Source organism: Orcinus orca, chromosome 19 (genome assembly GCF_937001465.1).
Source record: "Orcinus orca chromosome 19, mOrcOrc1.1, whole genome shotgun sequence".
In the NCBI taxonomy this organism is placed as follows: domain Eukaryota; kingdom Metazoa; phylum Chordata; class Mammalia; order Artiodactyla; family Delphinidae; genus Orcinus; species Orcinus orca.
The window spans coordinates 51,431,325-51,449,373 of record NC_064577.1 but is presented as its reverse complement, the minus strand read 5'-3'; the positions used below and the strand labels follow the sequence as shown (position 1 = coordinate 51,449,373).

At 44.8% G+C, this 18,049-nt stretch overlaps 2 non-coding genes and 1 pseudogene across 2 annotated transcripts; all 3 read right to left on the bottom strand.

Moving 5' to 3' along the window:
* Positions 1-2,880: 2,880 nt before the first annotated feature.
* On the bottom strand, positions 2,881-3,090 carry LOC117202121 (small nucleolar RNA U3). Its single transcript, XR_004484307.1, has one exon. It is a non-coding gene; the product is annotated as a small nucleolar RNA U3 (small nucleolar RNA).
* A 2,646-nt stretch (positions 3,091-5,736) lies between these two features.
* Positions 5,737-5,950, bottom strand: LOC117202118 (small nucleolar RNA U3). Its single transcript, XR_004484304.1, has one exon. It is a non-coding gene; the product is annotated as a small nucleolar RNA U3 (small nucleolar RNA).
* A 1,739-nt stretch (positions 5,951-7,689) lies between these two features.
* LOC117202122 (uncharacterized) lies at positions 7,690-7,880 on the bottom strand (annotated as a pseudogene).
* Between the last annotated feature and the right edge of the window lie 10,169 nt (positions 7,881-18,049).

Genomic DNA, 18,049 nt, shown 5'->3' with positions numbered 1-18,049 from the left:
GGCAGGTATCTGCGGATTTTCTAGGCAAGGCCTGGGGAGCCTGGATTTTAAGTGTGAAGGGAAGCCACTGGGAGGTCTGAAGCTGTGGAGACCACTTCTGAGGCCACTGCCACCGTGTCTGTAGGCGACAGCACGGTGGCTCGCATTTGGGCTCAGCAAGGAAGAAGGAGAAACGTGGGCTGTTCCGGAAGTTGAGTTGACAGGATGGGACTCACTGGTGGACTTGCTGCAGGAGGTGGGGTGGGGTGTCAGGGAAGGAGGTTTCAAAGGCTGACATGTTGGTTTGTGCCTGGAACAACTCAATGGATGGTGCTGCTACAGGGAAGACTGGGAAGAGACAGGGATTTCTCTTCTAAAGGAGGGGCTGCCTCACAATGGCGGAAGGGAGTGCTCAACTACTGGACTTGCTTTAACTGATTTAACCTTTAGAGCCACCCCACGTGTTGATGCTATTAGTACTACACCTACCTGCTTTACAGAGGGACAGACTGGGGTCAAGGAACTTCCCATGAACCCACAGCTAATAAATAACAGACCAAGGAGTCAATTCCAGAGCATATACCGCTTCTCTCACAGCTCCCGACCTTTAAAGAGGACCAAGGACTAATTTAGGCTCACACTGAAAGCTTGGCCACTGCGGATCCAGAAGGAGAAAATCATGGAGGAACTACATGGTGCATGGCTACAGTGGAAGAAAGAGAAATGGACTGCAATCTGGGGATGTGCTTCCAAGACCAGGAGCTTCAATAGCAGGGAAGTGGAGCGGGCACACCCTCAGGAGGTGCCTTTTCCTCACCTGCTGCCTAGGGTGATTAGTTAATTCCTTCTTTATTCTCAACTCTCCTACCCCTCCTCACCAGCCTCCCTCAGCAATGATCTTTCCTCGTACTTGGCAAAGAACTAGAAGCCCATCAGTTGAAAAGCCCCCAGTGTGGTCACATTCCATGGAGGAACCCACCTACCTCTGAACTCCTCCTCTTCTCTGGCTGACTCAAAGGCTTCCTGCCTGGGGGGAGCTGCTCCCTCCCACAACTCAATTTCTCCTGTTCCACTCAGTCTTTCCAACTGCATTCTCACTTGCTCTCCCATCCTAATTAAACCCTAAATGCATCCCCCCATCTTATCGCTTCCCCCAGCTGAATGCACACCCACCCCTATGCTCTCCATCACAGCCTGAGTTCTCCTGGGAGCTCTTTCCACCAACTGGCAAGCCTTCACATCCCTCCAGTGATCAATCCACCCCTACCTAGCCAGTTTCTGTTTCCGTTTCCCACACAGGGCCAGTGGATACTTTTCCATCAGCATCTTAATGTCTCATCTGCTCTCCATACACTTCACTGTGTCCCGCTGGGCTTCCATCAAGCACCCTCACGCGGTTTGCCGCCCACCTCTCTGGCTGCTCCTTCTTGGTCTGCTGTGGGAGTTCTAACTCCTTTGCCATACATCCGCTAAAAGTCAGAAATCTCTCCTAAACGTGCCCTAAACTGAACTCTACCATCACTGCCCACCCCATTGCACCACCTGATTCAGTTCCTCCTCCATTTCCCCCGTTAACACATGGAACCACCATCCACCCATCTGTTCAAATCCCAAGACCTGGCAATTATCCTTGACAGCTCCTCTCGCCCATACCGTCAGTGAACCTGATGAAATAAAATGTTATATTTCAAGGCAGGACTAGAAAAAATTAAACATAAAATTCTCTGTGTGTGTGTGTGTGTGTGTGTTTGGGGCTCCTCCCTCCTTCCCAAGTGCAGTGTGCATCTGCATTACACGTTAATCAGAGCACCTCAAAGATGGGAGTGCCCGCTCAACCGTAAAGATCCATATTTTTTCTTCATTCTGACACCAGCAATGGGACTTCTTAAAAGAATAGAGTTCTTTCTGAACTCCATAAGGGGTCACGGCGTCTTGCTGCTTACTCTGTACAAGCTCACCTGGACTACCTGTTCCTTGGTGAACTTTATGTAAATTATCAGTATGTCATTTTGAGGTACTACAATTCTCTGTCTGGAAAACGTATATGACTGTGTCTTCGACTTCTAACAGCTTTCTGAAAATCTGCTTCTTGTGTTATAATCCTCAGATTGGCTCAAATAAAACTCCCTTTTTTTCCTTCTTGATAGTTAATTGAATTTTCGTCAACAAATCAACCCCCCCAAGTCCTGTCTACTTTACCACTTAAATATCTTTCATGTCTGGTGTTTCTCTATCATCGCTACCATCTTCTCCCAGGTAGATGAATGCAGTAGGTGCCTAACTGGTCCTCACACTTGCCACCTCACCCCTCCCCATAAGTATCATCGCCACATAGCTTTTAGAGTGACCTTAAAGTGCACAGCTGATGTAGTCACTCTCCTTCAATAGCTGCCCACTACCCTTAGCTCTCTGCCCACCGTGCTTTGGCCAAACTCCGCCTTCTTTCATTCCTCCTCTGCGCTAAAGTCCTATAAACCCTAGTCCTACATATGTCGTATTTCCTTAGCTTGGACTGAGATACAGAGAAAGAAATCACCATAGAGGCCAAGAAGGGATGTCTGCCTAGCTGTGTTGGGAGAGAGTGACTCGACTGACAGAAAGGAGAGTAGAGAAAGGGGAGGTAATTTTGTGTCAGTACCCTGGGGCTGCACCTGTTGTGTGAAAAAGCTCATGACCTGTAAATCCAATCAGAAGACAAAAACCAAACTGCATCTGACAGATTCTTCCTCATTTCACTGAAAAAAATCACGGCTTACACAATAGTCAGGTCAGGATAAAGACCACATCTACTACACAGGTTAAAAAGCGTTGTGCACCTGGAACACGTGAAAAACAAATACAGAAAACGGCCCCCTAGCGGAAACCAATCATCTACATTCTGAGACAGTAACATAAGAAGAAACCACTGAGATGGTGTTCCCTCCCTCTACTTACTCCTCCAGAGGAAAAGAACAGTCATCAAAGGCAAAAGGCAGTTACAGAAGCAATACCAAGAGCTGGCTTCACACTCAGAGGAGAACCCGCCTCCTCGTGGACTTCGAGGACTCTACACAGGAACCTTGGAACCTCGTCCAGTAACAACCTATAGAAATAACTCCTAAAACCATAATAATGGCTTTAACCCCACAACTCTGCTGGGTCCGTGGCAGCCACATACTTTTTATGGATGGAGACATTTTTCCACATTCCCCTCGTTTCAGAAATATCATATTAAATGATTTTCTTTTCTTTCTTGCTTGCTTTCTTTTCTTCCTTTCTTCCTCTCTCTCTCTCTCTCCTTCCTCTCTTCCTTTCCCTTTTTTTTTGATCACACCGTGCAGCTTACAGAATCTTAGTTCCCTGACCAGGCACTGAACCCGGGCCCTTGGCAGTGAAAGCGCTGAGTCCTAACCACTGGACCGTCAGGGAACTCCCAGGAATATCATATAAATGATTTTCAAACTGTTGTTACTGAGCCAAACTTGGGTCTACTTGCCCACACACAGTAAAGCCAATTGACTGACACTTGGCTGTGGTGATAGACGGTGCAGCAGTTTACTGCAGGGCGCCAAGCAAGGAGTTCAGGCCTTTTAAGCACTGGCTACCTGGACTCCTTGCTTGGTTCCCCGCACTAAATGCTGCACTTTCCTTCACCACAAGCTGGTGTCAGTAGATTGGCTTTACTGCAGGCGGGCAAGCGGATCCAAGTTTGGCTCGGTAACAATTTTGGACTCAAGACCTTGGCGTTGCCAGCAAAAGGTCCCATAGGGTCCTGTTCAGTTACACTGTCATTTCATACACAACTTTAAAAAATTCTGAACACTCTTAAGAGGTTTTGTTTGTTTGTTTGTTTTGTTTTTTCCTTTAAGGAACTAAGACTTAGGGATTTCCGTCGAGGTCCAGTGGTTAAGGCTCCACACTTCCATTGCAGGGGGCGTGGGTTTGATCCTTGATTCGGGAACTAAGATCCCGCATGCTGCATGGCTTGGCCAAAAAAAAAAAGGAAAAGGGATACTAAGACTTACAGTTCTTAATTGACCTATTACAGACAGACAGACAGACAGACAATCAGAACCTACTGCCTTTCTGTTTCTAAAAACACTAACAACACTGCCGGGACTAATTTAAGACAAAGGTGTGCTCAGGTGCCTCAGATTAGTTTTCAAATCTTAAATACTACAGGTGGTGTCTGTGGGTGAGATTATTTTATTTTAATAAGATGTATTATTTAAATATTACTATATTTAAATAATAATGATAAATATTAACAACAAAATTTAAATAATATTTAAATATTTAGATAATATTTAAATAATAATAAAAGATCTTCTTTTAACCTTTTAAGATCCTAAATTTCGATTTGAGCCTTTTGAGACATTCTGCTGGTTACTCACGTGAGTGTGGATGTGAGGGGTGCATATTGGGCTCACCTGGGTAAGTATTTCTCTCAAAATAATGTACCGGGCCAATCTTAAGTGTGGAACAAAGAGATGTATTTTGAAGCACTTCTCTTCATTTAAAAAAAATATATATAGGGCTTCCCTGGTGGCGCAGTGGTTAAGAATCAGGCGGGCCCAGCTTCGAGCCCTGGCCTGGAAGGATCTCACATGCTGGAGAGCAACTAAGCCCGTGCGCCACAACTACTGAGCATGCGCTCTAGGGCCCGCGAGTCACAACTACTGAAGCCTGCGTGCCTAGAACCCGTGCTCCGCAACAAGAGAAGCCACCGCAGTGAGAAGCCCGCGCACAGCAACGAAGAGTAGCCCCCGCTCGCCACAACCAGGGGAAGCCCTTGCTCAGCAACGAAGACCCAACGCAGCCAAAGATGAATTAAAAAAAAAAATTTTTTTTTGAATAAAGTAACAAAAACTGTAGTTTTGTGGTATTCTGGTGTTTTGGGGGAGCCGGAGGGATTCCCGAAATGTGGTAATTCTGTACATTTTTACTGAATTTTTTTTAAACTTTTAATTGTTATCACCTTTATTGTTAATCAGCAGGTCTGTTTAAAGTTCACTTTCATTTTTGGTCTTTTTTGGCCCCGCTAGGCAGCTTTCCGGATCTTAGTTCCCTGGCCAGGGACTGAACCAGAGCCCTGGCGGTGAAAACACCTAACCACCAGGAAATTCCCGTAGGCTATATTTGTGAAAAAATCACTTGCCACCTGAATACGAAAGGTTATGCACCCCCAACCCCTACCAACAAAAACCATCACTTCACGGCGGGCTACGCTTTTCTTTGAAAAAGAAAAAGCTATCATTTCTACAGTACTTTAATACTTCCAGGCCATGTACTAACCCCCTAACTTGGATCACGTCGTTTAATCTTGGAAATAACCCTAAAAGATGGAGGAAACGGAAACTTATAATGTGTCCCCTTGAAGTCTAGAATATTCATCATCAAAAATTTCTAAAAAACAAATACAGTGAAAAAAATACCCTTAATCAACAAATGATTGGAGAAAAAGGATATGAGATAAACACAAGGGACTTGACTGACAAGGAGCAAAACCACCTTCATAGATTACAATTAAGGAATAAGGAACTCCCTCCTACAAGTCAGAAATACAACAAAGATGAACAAGAAACAACAATCGGAGAACCCAGAAACAGCAAGGTAAGCAGCAGAACTTGAACACTCACTGAAATCACACGGTAAGCCACCCCAAGCCCTAGCTATCTACAGACTATCGCGAGACACAAAAAGTGAAGCAAACAAGAAAAAGAAATACGAAGAAAAGCCACCCCTACTGTTCTTTAACGAGACACAACTACAAACGAACCCACTCAGACGGCGCTCTCTCCCTCTTTCTCTCCCTAAAGAAGAGAAGAACGATCATCAATGGCTAGTGACAGCTGCAAAAACAACGCCAAGAGCCAGCTTCACGCTCAGGAGAGAACACTGCGTCTCCTCCTCGTGGTTTCGGGTGCTCTACACATTCAGAGAAACTTCTCTAGTAACGAACTATAGAAATGATCCCTGAAAGTATAGTCTTGACCATAGCTCGCAAGTCACTGCTGGGTCTGCGGGAGCCGCACACTTTACACTGAGGGCGAGATCATTTCCTCGTTCCTAAGTCTACTGGAAAAAAGAGAAAGAGCTCTTCCAATACAATCTTTCAAATGCTATCACTTACCAACTCATTTTAACATTTTAACTGGAAATGTAATTTAACAAGTTTTAAAACAGCCACACTTAATTAACATAATACTGAATGACAGCCAATGACAACCCGCGTCTTTAAAGCCCAGGAGGCGTTCCCTCCACAGATCTGGTAAAACCACCTCGCCCCTGAAAAGCTATAAAGGAAAGGGTGGGCCGTTGCCTTTGCTAGTGAGAACCTAGCTGATTCCATTGAGCAATAAGATATATGTAAGATATATATTATCTTAGGTGTTTCATTCAAAGCTGTCCTACAGGTTTGACTTTCAAACTCTGGTAAGAGGTCACCGTGACTGAGGCAGGGACAGGGGGACTGGGTGGCTGAGAACCAGCGCCGGAAGGCAGAACCTTTTGGCTTTTTACCACATGACCGTACTACCTGTTCACACTTTCTGAGTTTTTAAAAGACACCTGGTTGCTGCATCTGACATCATTTCTTCCCTCCACAAATACCTGAGTGCCAGCTACGACAATACTAGCTACCATTTATCGTGAGCTTGACAGGCACCGGTCATCGTTCTAAGTGCTTTAACTATGAGATCAATACAAGTATATGCCAGTTTTATGGACAGGGCAACTGAGGCACAGAAAGGCTAGGTAACTTGCGTGCGGTCTGTTAAACAGCCGAGCTGGTAGGTGTCACCTTAACCATCATCCCAGTTTTCCATGTTGTAAAATAAAGACACGCTAGGCACTGGGCAAACAGAGGCCCCTACTCACAAAAAGCTTACATTCTAGTGAGGGAGAGAGCTGACGACAAACACCCGAGAGGACCAGAGGATGAGGCACGCAGAGGATTTTAAGTGTCGAGACAGAGAGGGACTTGCTGGCTACTTTAGATCTGGGTGCTCAGGGAAGGCCTCTCTTTGGAGGTTGCATTTAAGCAGAGAAAACAACGAATGGAAGGCAAAGACCCAAGGAAAGGAACAAGGTTGTGTGTTTCAGCAACTGAAGACAGCTGGAGAACACAGCGTAGGAGGGAGGGGGCAGGTGCAGGCAGGCAGGCAGGTATCTGCGGATTTTCTAGGCAAGGCCTGGGGAGCCTGGATTTTAAGTGTGAAGGGAAGCCACTGGGAGGTCTGAAGCTGTGGAGACCACTTCTGAGGCCACTGCCACCGTGTCTGTAGGCGACAGCACGGTGGCTCGCATTTGGGCTCAGCAAGGAAGAAGGAGAAACGTGGGCTGTTCCGGAAGTTGAGTTGACAGGATGGGACTCACTGGTGGACTTGCTGCAGGAGGTGGGGTGGGGTGTCAGGGAAGGAGGTTTCAAAGGCTGACATGTTGGTTTGTGCCTGGAACAACTCAATGGATGGTGCTGCTACAGGGAAGACTGGGAAGAGACAGGGATTTCTCTTCTAAAGGAGGGGCTGCCTCACAATGGCGGAAGGGAGTGCTCGACTACTGTACTTGCTTTAACGATATTTCTAAAGCTTGAACTTTGAAACCACATGGTGAGTAAGGAAAAAAAGAAACCTAACTTGGTTAGAAACAACCTACATAGCTAAACCGCTATAAGTGTAAAAAAAAAAAAGCACTCTGATTGTTCTTTAGCGGAACAGAATTACAAACAAAACCGCTCAATGAGCGTTCTCTTCTTAAGAACAAGACCGATCATCAACATGTAGTAGTAACTGTAAAAACAACACCAGGGGTCGCCTTCACGCTCAGAATAAAACACTACATCTCCACGGCTTCGGGTGTTCTAACATGGCCTTCAAACTTTATCTAACAACAAACCACAAAAATTAGCTTTATATCTACAACCTTAATCTGGACATCGAAGTCCCTGCTGGGTACGTGGCAGCCGCCCACCTTTTACTGATGGCAACAGTTTTGTCAAGTCCCTCGCCCCCGGAGAAACATTTTTTATCTTATATCCCATAACTACTCCGTGAAAGGGCAAAGTTCAAAACACCATTTTCGCCCGTAAACCTTCCAGAAACACTTCAAAGCAGCAACAGGCCTCATCAACATACGGCTTCCTGGCAGGCAATCACGCGCTGCGCGCATGACTCCTACCCAAGGCTGCTATTACCCCGTCCCCCGGGTCCAGGACGGGTCGCGTCGCCCCTCTGTAGGCTAAGCAAACGAGCTTCCCGCCACCGATCCCTCTGGACTGCCTCTTGCCTGCTGGAGAAATCCGCTGACTTGGAGAGACCAGGTTTCCTTTGCCTTGAAAAAGAGAGTTGGGGGAAGAAGGACAAAAGAGGGACACAGAACTAGTGTAATCCCGCATAATAACGAAGGTACCCATGGTGGTTTATGAGTGCCTTCTCCATGATAGGCATTTTAACCCATTGTCTCACTTCATCCTCTAAACAAGTGAAGGAAAAGGGTGTGATTATTTCCCCATTCTCATACATGCTGGCTAGAGCATCCGTCACACAGGTCCTCAAGTGAACCACAGGTAGGTACTAGGTACATCTGGCACTGGATCAAGTCTGGGTTCTTTCTGGAAAGCCAAGGTGTTTCCATCAGGAGTTCTAGTCTCCAATTGAATTCATTTCTCTAAGAAAGCACTAAAGGGAATTCCCTGGTGGTCCAGTGGTTAGGACTCCCCGCTTTCACGGCAGTGGGCTGGGGTTCGATCCCTGGTCGGGGAACTAAGATCCCACGCAGTGGCAAAAAATTTTTTTAAAAAGCACTAAATACACCATCCCTCAAAGTGCAGCCTTGAATGACTGATCTTCCTGGCTTCCAAATCTCAGAGGAAGCCGACCCATTTACTTGTGGCAAAAGTTGGTCCCAGGGACTTCCCTGGTGGCGCAGTGGTTAAGAATCCACCTGCCAATGCAGGGGACACGGGTCAAGCCCTGGTCCAGGAAGATCCCACATGCCGCGGAGCAACTAAGCCCGTGTGCCACAACTACTGAGCCTGCACACTAGAGCCCATGAGCCACAACTGCTGAGCCCTCATGCCACAACTACTGAAGTCTGCACGCCTAGAGCCTGTGCTCTGCAACAAGAGAAGCTAGCACAAAGAGAAGCCAGCACACCACAACAATGTGTAGCCCCTGCTCGCCACAACTAGAGAAAGCCTGCGCACAGCAAAGCAACGAAGACCCAACACAGCCAAAAATAAATAACAATAAAATAAAAAAATTTATTTAAAAAAAAAAAGTTGGTCCCAGCTTCTCCTCAAAGAACACACCTGATATACGATGGTGGGTAACTGTTTTCATCATTTAACTTCCTGTTGTAAAGATGCTTCTGACGTCCTCCAGCATGCCAGAAAGCACAGTACTGCATGGACATACACGTGGTTTCCTGAATCAACCACATTTTTATTGCATCATAGTGACATGACTAACGTGACTCTCAGGTTCATCTCATCTAACCACTTCTAATAGAATCTCCTTAGAGACAGCCAAATGCTCTGAATTAAATCCCTTCAGGGAAACGGACAGTGTTGGGGCAAAAAGTTCTGGGACACATCTCCTTGGGGTCAGAGCAGGTTCCTTATGTCTTAAAGAGTTATAAAGTGCCTTCCAGTCACTTTCACCCAAGGGCCCCTTGTCTTTGGTCTGGGCCCTTCCTTATCTAAGACTTTTCCACTCTGTGTTTCTCCACCCTTTCTGTGGATCCCTCACCATCCATGCCATCCCTTGGCCTCCTATGAGCAGATTCTCAGCTCTCGTCACCTTCTCCAGATGCCTTCCCTCACTTTCCCAGCTAACAGTGACCACTATGTGCTTTGTGTCCCTAATTATCTTTGTAAGTGCCTCTACATAGCTCACTGTGTTATAAATGCATTTATTTTCCCCTACTCAACTGTGAGGTCTTTAAAAGCAGGAACCAGGTCATATTTACCTTTGCATCTGCAGTCCCTTGCCAGCCATAGTAGATGCCCAACAAATGCAGACTAACTGAATGCATGATGAATCAATGTATGTATTGTTCTTTCCCTCAACCTGGTTACTGACATAACTGTTGGGAACCACCTGGTTTTCCCCTCCTTTTTTCTCTACTCCTGCCCCAACAAGGGCAGCCTGTCTGTAAAACAGTGAGATTCCTGCCAGCAGGGTTTTCAGCCCTCTTCGCTTGATCATCCTTGGTTTCAAAACATGGATATGCAGACAGATCTCTTCCGGGCTGCTGGCTCATATACCCAGCTTCTATTTGATATTCCACTTAGCTGAATCACAGGTGTCTAACTCAGCTGGTCCAGACTGACTTCCAATAGCTTCTTTCCCAAAGCTATTCCTCTTTCTGGCAATGACACCACATTCAACCCAGTTGCTCAAACCAAAAACAAGTCATCCGACTCTTTTCTCCCTCTCCTCACATACCCCAGAGCCTTCCGCAGCCAGAGCAACCATTTAGAAATAGAACTCTACTCTCAGGTATCTGGCACAAGAGCTCCTACAACCCTTGGAATTTCCTTAGCGTTAGGAGTGATAAGCGTCTCTGGGATGCTGATGAGATGACTCTCGGCTGAGGGGTTCTGAGATAGCTTCAGGATGGGCTGGTCACCAGAAAGACCAAGACCAATTCATGATTAGAGGGTTGGGACTTGCAGCTCTGCCACAACCCTCCACTTCAAACCTTGTCCCACCTCCAGCAGGAGAGAGGGGCTGAAGATTGAGATCAGTCACCAATGGCCACATCAATCATGCCTAAATAATGAAACCTCCATAAAACCCCTAACTGATCAGGTGTGGAGAACTTCCAGGTTGGTAAACCGACTGAAGTGCTGGAAGGGTGGTGTACCCCAAGAGGGCACGGAAGCTCCAAGCACTCACACACACACCATGCCTTGCCCTAAATCTCTTTCATCTGGCTGTTCCTGAACTGTGTTCTTTGTAATAAACCATATCAATAATTACATAAAATGTTAATGGACTAAACCCTCCAGTTAAAAGGCAGAGAGTATCAGAATGGATTTTAAAGCACAAATCCCAACCCTGTGCTCTCTACAGAAGACATATGTTAACTCTAAAGATATTCCATAAGTAGTAAGCATAAGGCGTCTGAAGCGGCTGTACAGCAGAAGAAGTAGACTTCAAGACAACGAGTGTTACCAGAGCTACGAAGGGACATCTCATAATGATAATAGGGTCGATTCACCAGGAAGCTGTAACCATCCTAAATACGGAGGCACCTATTACCAAAATCCTTCCAACAGCCCACGAGGCCTGGTGTGGCTTCAGATTACCTTGCCAGCTTCACCCCATACCACTCTCTCCCACCACTTTGCCTTTTCCTCCAACTCAAGTGATCCACACACTTTTCTTTTCTATCCTCAGGGCCTTTGCATCCCTTTAAACCTCCCTTGCCTCCAACTTTTACCTTTTACTTCTTTCCCGTCAACGTTTCTTCTTTAGGGCCCAAGCCTAAATATCACTTTCTCTAGGAATTTTCCCTTGATTACCTCCCAGATGAGGCTGAGATGTACCTTGTGTGTTCCTTCGCCTCCTGCCCTTCTCAGGACTGCAATTACCGACTCATGTCTGTTTCTTCTGCTGGATTATACTCTCTGGAAGGCAGGGCTGTACATCTTTCCTTGGCTGCTCTAACCCCGAGGTTCAATTAATATACGTGTAATAAAAAAATGAATGAAGTCTGGTCTGAGGTTCTGGAACTCATCCTTTGGGTTTTAGAACTCATATAATCTGTAGTATCTGGTCTTCTGAGTGGGATGAACTAAGCAGGATGCGATCAGGAAACAACTTCTCCTCTACTACCCTCAAGGACACTCTGTCAGTTAGTTCTCGCAGCCCCTCTCCTGAGAGGCACCTCAGGCAGATTGCATGCTCTTTCAGTCACGCTAAGGCAGTCAAAGCACAGTCTCATTTCAGGTAATAAATTGCCCAGTCCTTCTGAAATCAAAACCTCTTCCTTGCTCTTCCACTCCTCTGATCTCAAGGCTGTTTCTGACAACTCCAGAGCTGAAGCAGGGAGAGAACCAATGAGATGACACGCGGCAAAGGCCTTTGTATTTAGCTGATGCTCTTTGTTGCCTGTGGCTTTGTCCTAATGCCTGCTCTTTTGTGGGAGGGGTTAGTGGGTCCTTCAGGTATCTCCACTCTACTGCACGCCGCCCTAATGCAGGCCATTGCCCTCTCCTGCTGACTTCTTTTTTTTTTTTAATTTTTATTGGAGTATAGTTGATTTACAATGTTGTGTTAGTTTCTGCTGTACAGCTAAGTGAATCAGTTATACATATACATATATCCACTCTTTTTTAGATTCTTTTCCCATATAGGTCATTATAGAGTACTGAGTAGAGTTCCCTATGCTACACAGTAGGTCCTTATTAGTTATCTGTTTTATATATAGTAGTGTGTGTATGTTAATCCCAATCTCCAAATATATCCCTCCCATCCCCTTTACACGCTGATAACCAAAAGTTTGTTTTCTACGTCTGTGACTCTCTTTCTGTTTTGTAAGTTCATTCGTTATCATTTTTTAAGATTCCACATATAAGCGATATCATATGGTATTTGTCCTTCTCTGTCTGAACTACTTCACTTAGTATGATAATCTCTAGGTCCATCCATGTTGATGCAAATGGCATTAATTCATTCTTTGTTATGGCTGAGTAATATTCCACCAGTTATAAGTACTACATCTTCTTTATCCATTCATCTGTTGATGGACATTTAGGTTGCTTCCATGTTTTGGCTATTATAAATAGTGCTATGAACACTGGGGTGCATGTATCTTTTTGAATTAGAGTTTTCTCCAGATATATGCCTAAGAGTGGTATATGGTAGTTCTATTTTTAGATTTTTTTTTTTTTGCAGTACGCGGGCCTCTCACTGTTGTGGTCTCTCCCGTTGCGGAGCACAGGCTCCGGACGCGCAGGCTCAGCGGCCATGGCTCACGGGCCCAGCCGCTCCGCGGCATGTGGGATCTTCCCGGACCGGGGCACGAACCCGTGTCCCCTGCATCGGCAGGCAGACTCTCAACCACTGTGCCACCAGGGAAGCCCTATTTTTAGTTTTTTAAGAAACCTCCATACTGTTCTCCATAATGGTTGTACCAATTTTCATTCTCACCAACAGTGTAGAAGGGTTCCGTTTTCTCCACAGCCTCTCCAGCATTTATTGTTTGTAGACTTTTTGATGACAGCCATTCTGACCAGTGTGAGATGATACCTCAATGTAGTTCTGGTTTTCATTTCTGCTGACTTCTTGCTACATCTCCAGCCTCTCTGTTGGGATTCTTCTTTCTTCATAGGTGAGGTCCGTTTAGATGGCTCAGCTACTCTGCATAGGGTCCACCTACCCCACAACTGATGAAAGTATGGCTACTCCAGAAGCTGATCTCATGCTCATCCAGCCATCAAGAACTGCTCCAGGTAGGAGGCAGATGGCAGTCCTCCTGACCCCTAAATTCCAGGTAACATGCTAGGTTCTATTCATGCTACCTTGGTGGCAGCTGGGGTGGGCTGGCATTTTCTGTTGTTCAGCAGGCTGGGCCATAGGCCCCCAACTCTCCTGCTTGTAGGCATCACACATCACAATTCTCTCCATGAGGTTCACCTGAATGGCCTCTTACTAGGCTTGAGGCTGGGAAAGAGGGAAAAGCCACAGCATTCTATTCCTGTGAATGCCTTTGAAACAATCTTTCCACTGACACTCCCACCGCTACCCCATCACCTTCTCTTAGATAGGCCTGACGTGGGTGATGGAGTTGAAGGTCCAAGATCATTTTGGCCATCTCCTAAGAAGCCTTGCTTTAGACTGTGGGGGCATTTATCACCCCTTGTTCTTCACTCTGAGGATTTAGACGAAATTTCGAGGCACAGATAAAGTCCTGCTTCATATCCAGTTATACCTGTCAACCTCATCCCCTGCTCTAGTTTAATGTCAAAAATTTGAAGATGCATTAAGTCAGAGAAAGACAAGTATTGTATGATATCACTCATATGTGGAAGCTAAAAATAAAACAAACTAGTGAATCTGACAAAGAAGACTCACAGATATAGAGAACAAACTAGTCCTTACCAGTGGGGAGAAGGAAGTGGGGAGGAGCAGAACAGGGGTAGGGGATTAAGAGGTACAAACTACAATGTATAAAATAAGTAAGCTACAAGGGTATATCGTACAACACAGGGAATATAGCCAATAGCTTATAATAACTATAAGTGGAGTATAACTTTTAAAAATTGTGAATCACTATGTTGTACACCTGAAACTTATATAATATTGTATATTAACTGTACCTCAAAAAAAAGAGTTTTAAAAAAAAGAATTTGAAGATGCAGAACATTCAGGAGATGTCTAGGAGATAAAAAATGTCCGAGAACTCTGCTTCTGATACTGGAGGATGTGGATAGACAGACACTAGAAGTCATAGCATACCTATCTTGAACATCAATTTTTATATTAAAACATGAATGTGTTATGAGGTAAAGTGCAAAATCTTTGAGGGGGTAGAAAACAGAAACTTTCGAATAAATTGAGTTCACCATCAGCCACTTCATCTATAGATTCTAGGGGTGGTACATGGAAACCCTTGAGATCTTTTTTTTTTGGCCCACACTGCACAGCATGTGGGATCTTATTTCCCTGACCAGGGATAGAACCTGTGCCCCCTGCATTGGAAGCACGGAGTCTTAACCATTGGACTGCCAAGGGAAGACCCCAGAAGCACCTGAAAAGTTTTTGAGAGAAGTATTTTTGGGGCAGTTGGGTCCTACAAAAACTGGTGTTACGGGACTTCCCTGGTGGTCCAGTGGGTAAGACTCCACGCTACCAATGCAGGGGGTCCGGGTTCAATCTCTGGTCAGGGAACTAGATCCTGCATGCATGCCGCAACTAAGAGCCCGCATGCTGCAACTAAGACCCGGCGCAGGCAAAATAAATAAATAAATAAACATCAAAAACAAAACAAAACTGGTGTTACCTTTCTGGAAGTCCTCAGGAATACTGTTGAGGCAAATAGAGAAACACTGTAGAAAAATTAGGTCACCCTGACTGTTCCACAAACCAGCTGAGAGAAGCCTTATAAGCTTTCCCTTTAATACTAAGGAGGAAGAGGGGGAATCTCACAGGTCTTCTGGTTATTTTAGAAAAAGCAGATCTGGATCTCCAGATCAGGGGCAAATACCAGCAGAGGTTTTGTTTGTGTATGTTTTTTTGTGTTTGTTCTTTTGAAGATTGCCTGAGCTATGTTTCTTATTTCTGTCTGCTCTACAGGCTGAGGTGCCTGTAGCCTACAGCAAAAAACAGAAACAAACCCAAAACACCCTGAAAACAAAAGTACCAAGTGCCTCTAAGGAGCAAGGAAGAAGAGAGCTGTGAAAACTGGCCTTCTCTCCACCACAGGCCTCAGAAGACTTAGTGGGCAGAGTAGATTTGAAGGAGAAAAGGGAATCAGGCAGAATCCAAGGTGGGTGGCTGGGGCCTGAGGAGAAACCCTCAGGAGCCTAATGGTTGGAAGACTTTATGGTTCCTTAGCACATAACAAAACAAAACAGCCTCCACCAATTTAAGACCTCTACTGAACAATCTGACTGCACTGGTAAAGAACATCTCATCTCTAAACTTAACTTCCAGTTTCCCCAAGAACTCACAGTTTTATGATGTACCTGGTTTTCCTTCTGATGTTATTCAGTGATGTGAATCAAGTCACATCTGCCATTTCAATACGGTGCCTACCTTTCTTAAGAATCTTCTTCACTTTCACATAGTTCCCCTGTTTGACATACTCGTGAAGCTGTGCTTCCAAGGAGTCATTTCTTAACGAACCAAGTTGAACAGGACAGGGGACTGGAAGATGAACGGCCCGAGACATCCTGTTTCAAAAGAAAGCAACATGCTCCAACTGAATCAGAGACGCAAGGGAAAAACGTCGATTCTTCCACATTTCTTTCACTTCTTGTCCATTTTCATTGATAATGAACAGCATTAAGGGACAGTTACTGAAATTCTACAAGACTAGGGACTTCCCTGGTGGTCCAGTGGTTAAGACTCTGCGCTTCCACTGCCAGGGGCCCGGGTTTGATCCCTGGTCAGGGAACTAAGATCCCACATGCCGCGTGGCATGGCCAAAAAATGTAAAAATAAATTCTACAAGATTAAAGTTTATTCTCAATGTTACTGTTGAAATTGAAGAACTCAACATATTTATCATCAATTCCTTGTAGTGAAAAAGTGACGACTACCAAAAATTAAAATCAGAAATACATGTATTTGTTGCGTCATTAAGACAATTAGGAGAGTATTAACTTTGTGGGATTTTTTTGTTTTGTTTTTTGCGGCTTGTGGGATCTTAGTTCCCCGACCAGGGATTGAACCCACACCCTCGGGAGTGAAAGCACGGAGTCCTAACCATTGGACCGCCAGGGAATTCCCGGAGGGTATTAACTTTGAACGGCTAGTATACAAACGCAGTCATTTATGTAGGAAAGTAGATAGTATGTGTGTTGGGTTCCCCGTTCAGACTCTGAAGTTCTTGTCCTGGCTCTGTCACCTCCCTAACTGTGTGACCTTGGAGAAATTATATAACTGATGGGCCTCAATTTCCTCATCTATAAATGGGGGTAATAATAACCAGAGAGCTGCTGAGACGTTAAATAAAATCTTAGAACTCTGTAAAGTGCTTAGAACTCTGCCTGGCACCAAGGAGCTCTCAGTAGCTGTTAGCTGCTACTGTGCACACAAGAACCAGGCAAAGAAGTTTAAACTTTCCACAGGTGTAGCATCCACACCTGACCAGTGATTGTGATATACCTACCATGTGTCTCACAGGTGACAGGTACTGTGTAAGTCACCTAAAATAGGATCACTGTCATCACAATGCTTGGTCTAGCAGGGCAGACAAGTGGCACCAGGCTGGTATTCCCCAGACAGTGGATAAGAGGAGGAAGCCCCATTTGCATGAATCAATAAGCGTGCATATCAGGGGCATAACTGAGTGCTCCACGGAGAGACACAGAGGGTGGGATATGAGGTGAAGTGAAACAAACACCAGAAAGGTTGACACATTCTGTGGGTCTTCCCCAGCCAAGAGGCTTTTAGGTTACTGAGAAGTAACCCCCTCTAAATTTAACTACTGATAAAATGTGGAAATGCTAATAACTTGAGTGTTTTAACTTTATTTTCTCTGTATTTGTTACTAGCCATGTCAGTGCCTATAGCATCCTAGTAATCACAACATTGTTAAGCAAAGCACAGTGACTCAGAAAATATTGTTTGGTTTAAGTATGAGCTGAAGCTTTTATAACTTTCCTTCCCCACCTCCATTCCCCACCCCACCCCACCCCACCCCCCTTTCTGCCTCCCTACTATTTCCAGGCATTAAAAAGGAGTAGCATATTTCTATTTGCTTTACATAGATAAAGTCTTTGAAGAGGTGATTAAGTTAAAATGAGGCTGTTAGAATGAGGCCATAATCCAATACAATTGGTGTCCTTATAAGAAGAAGGAGACACCCAGGGCACTTGCACAGAGGAACAACCATGTGAATAGGCAGCAAGAGAGTGGCCATCTGCAAACCAAGGAGAGAAGCTTCAGAAGAACCCGGCCCTATCGGCATCTTGATCTTGGACTTCTAGCCTCCAGAACCTTCAGAAAGTAAATTTCTGTAGTTTAATCCATCCAGTCTGTAGTATTTTGTTATGGCAGTCCTAGCAAACTAATACACTAATAATAGCTAGATATGGCATATGAATATGCATATAGTTTTATTTTAGTTTAGTAAAGGCACGGGTCGTTTTAATAATTATAAAGGAAAAAGTTTAATATTTTAAATAAATATTAAAAAAATAAAAAGTGCTTATCACCAATTGAAATAATCTACTAAAAAAAAAAGTGGAAAATATTCCTGAAAGGGGAGTCTACAGTTACTATCTCCACTTCATTCATCCATTCAGCTGGAATGGTCTGCTAGTGTGTTATTCTCCCCCATACCCCTGACAGTGGGCTGCTGGCCAAAGCCCCCAATATCTTCTTCTTTTTAAAAAAATATTTATTTATTTGGC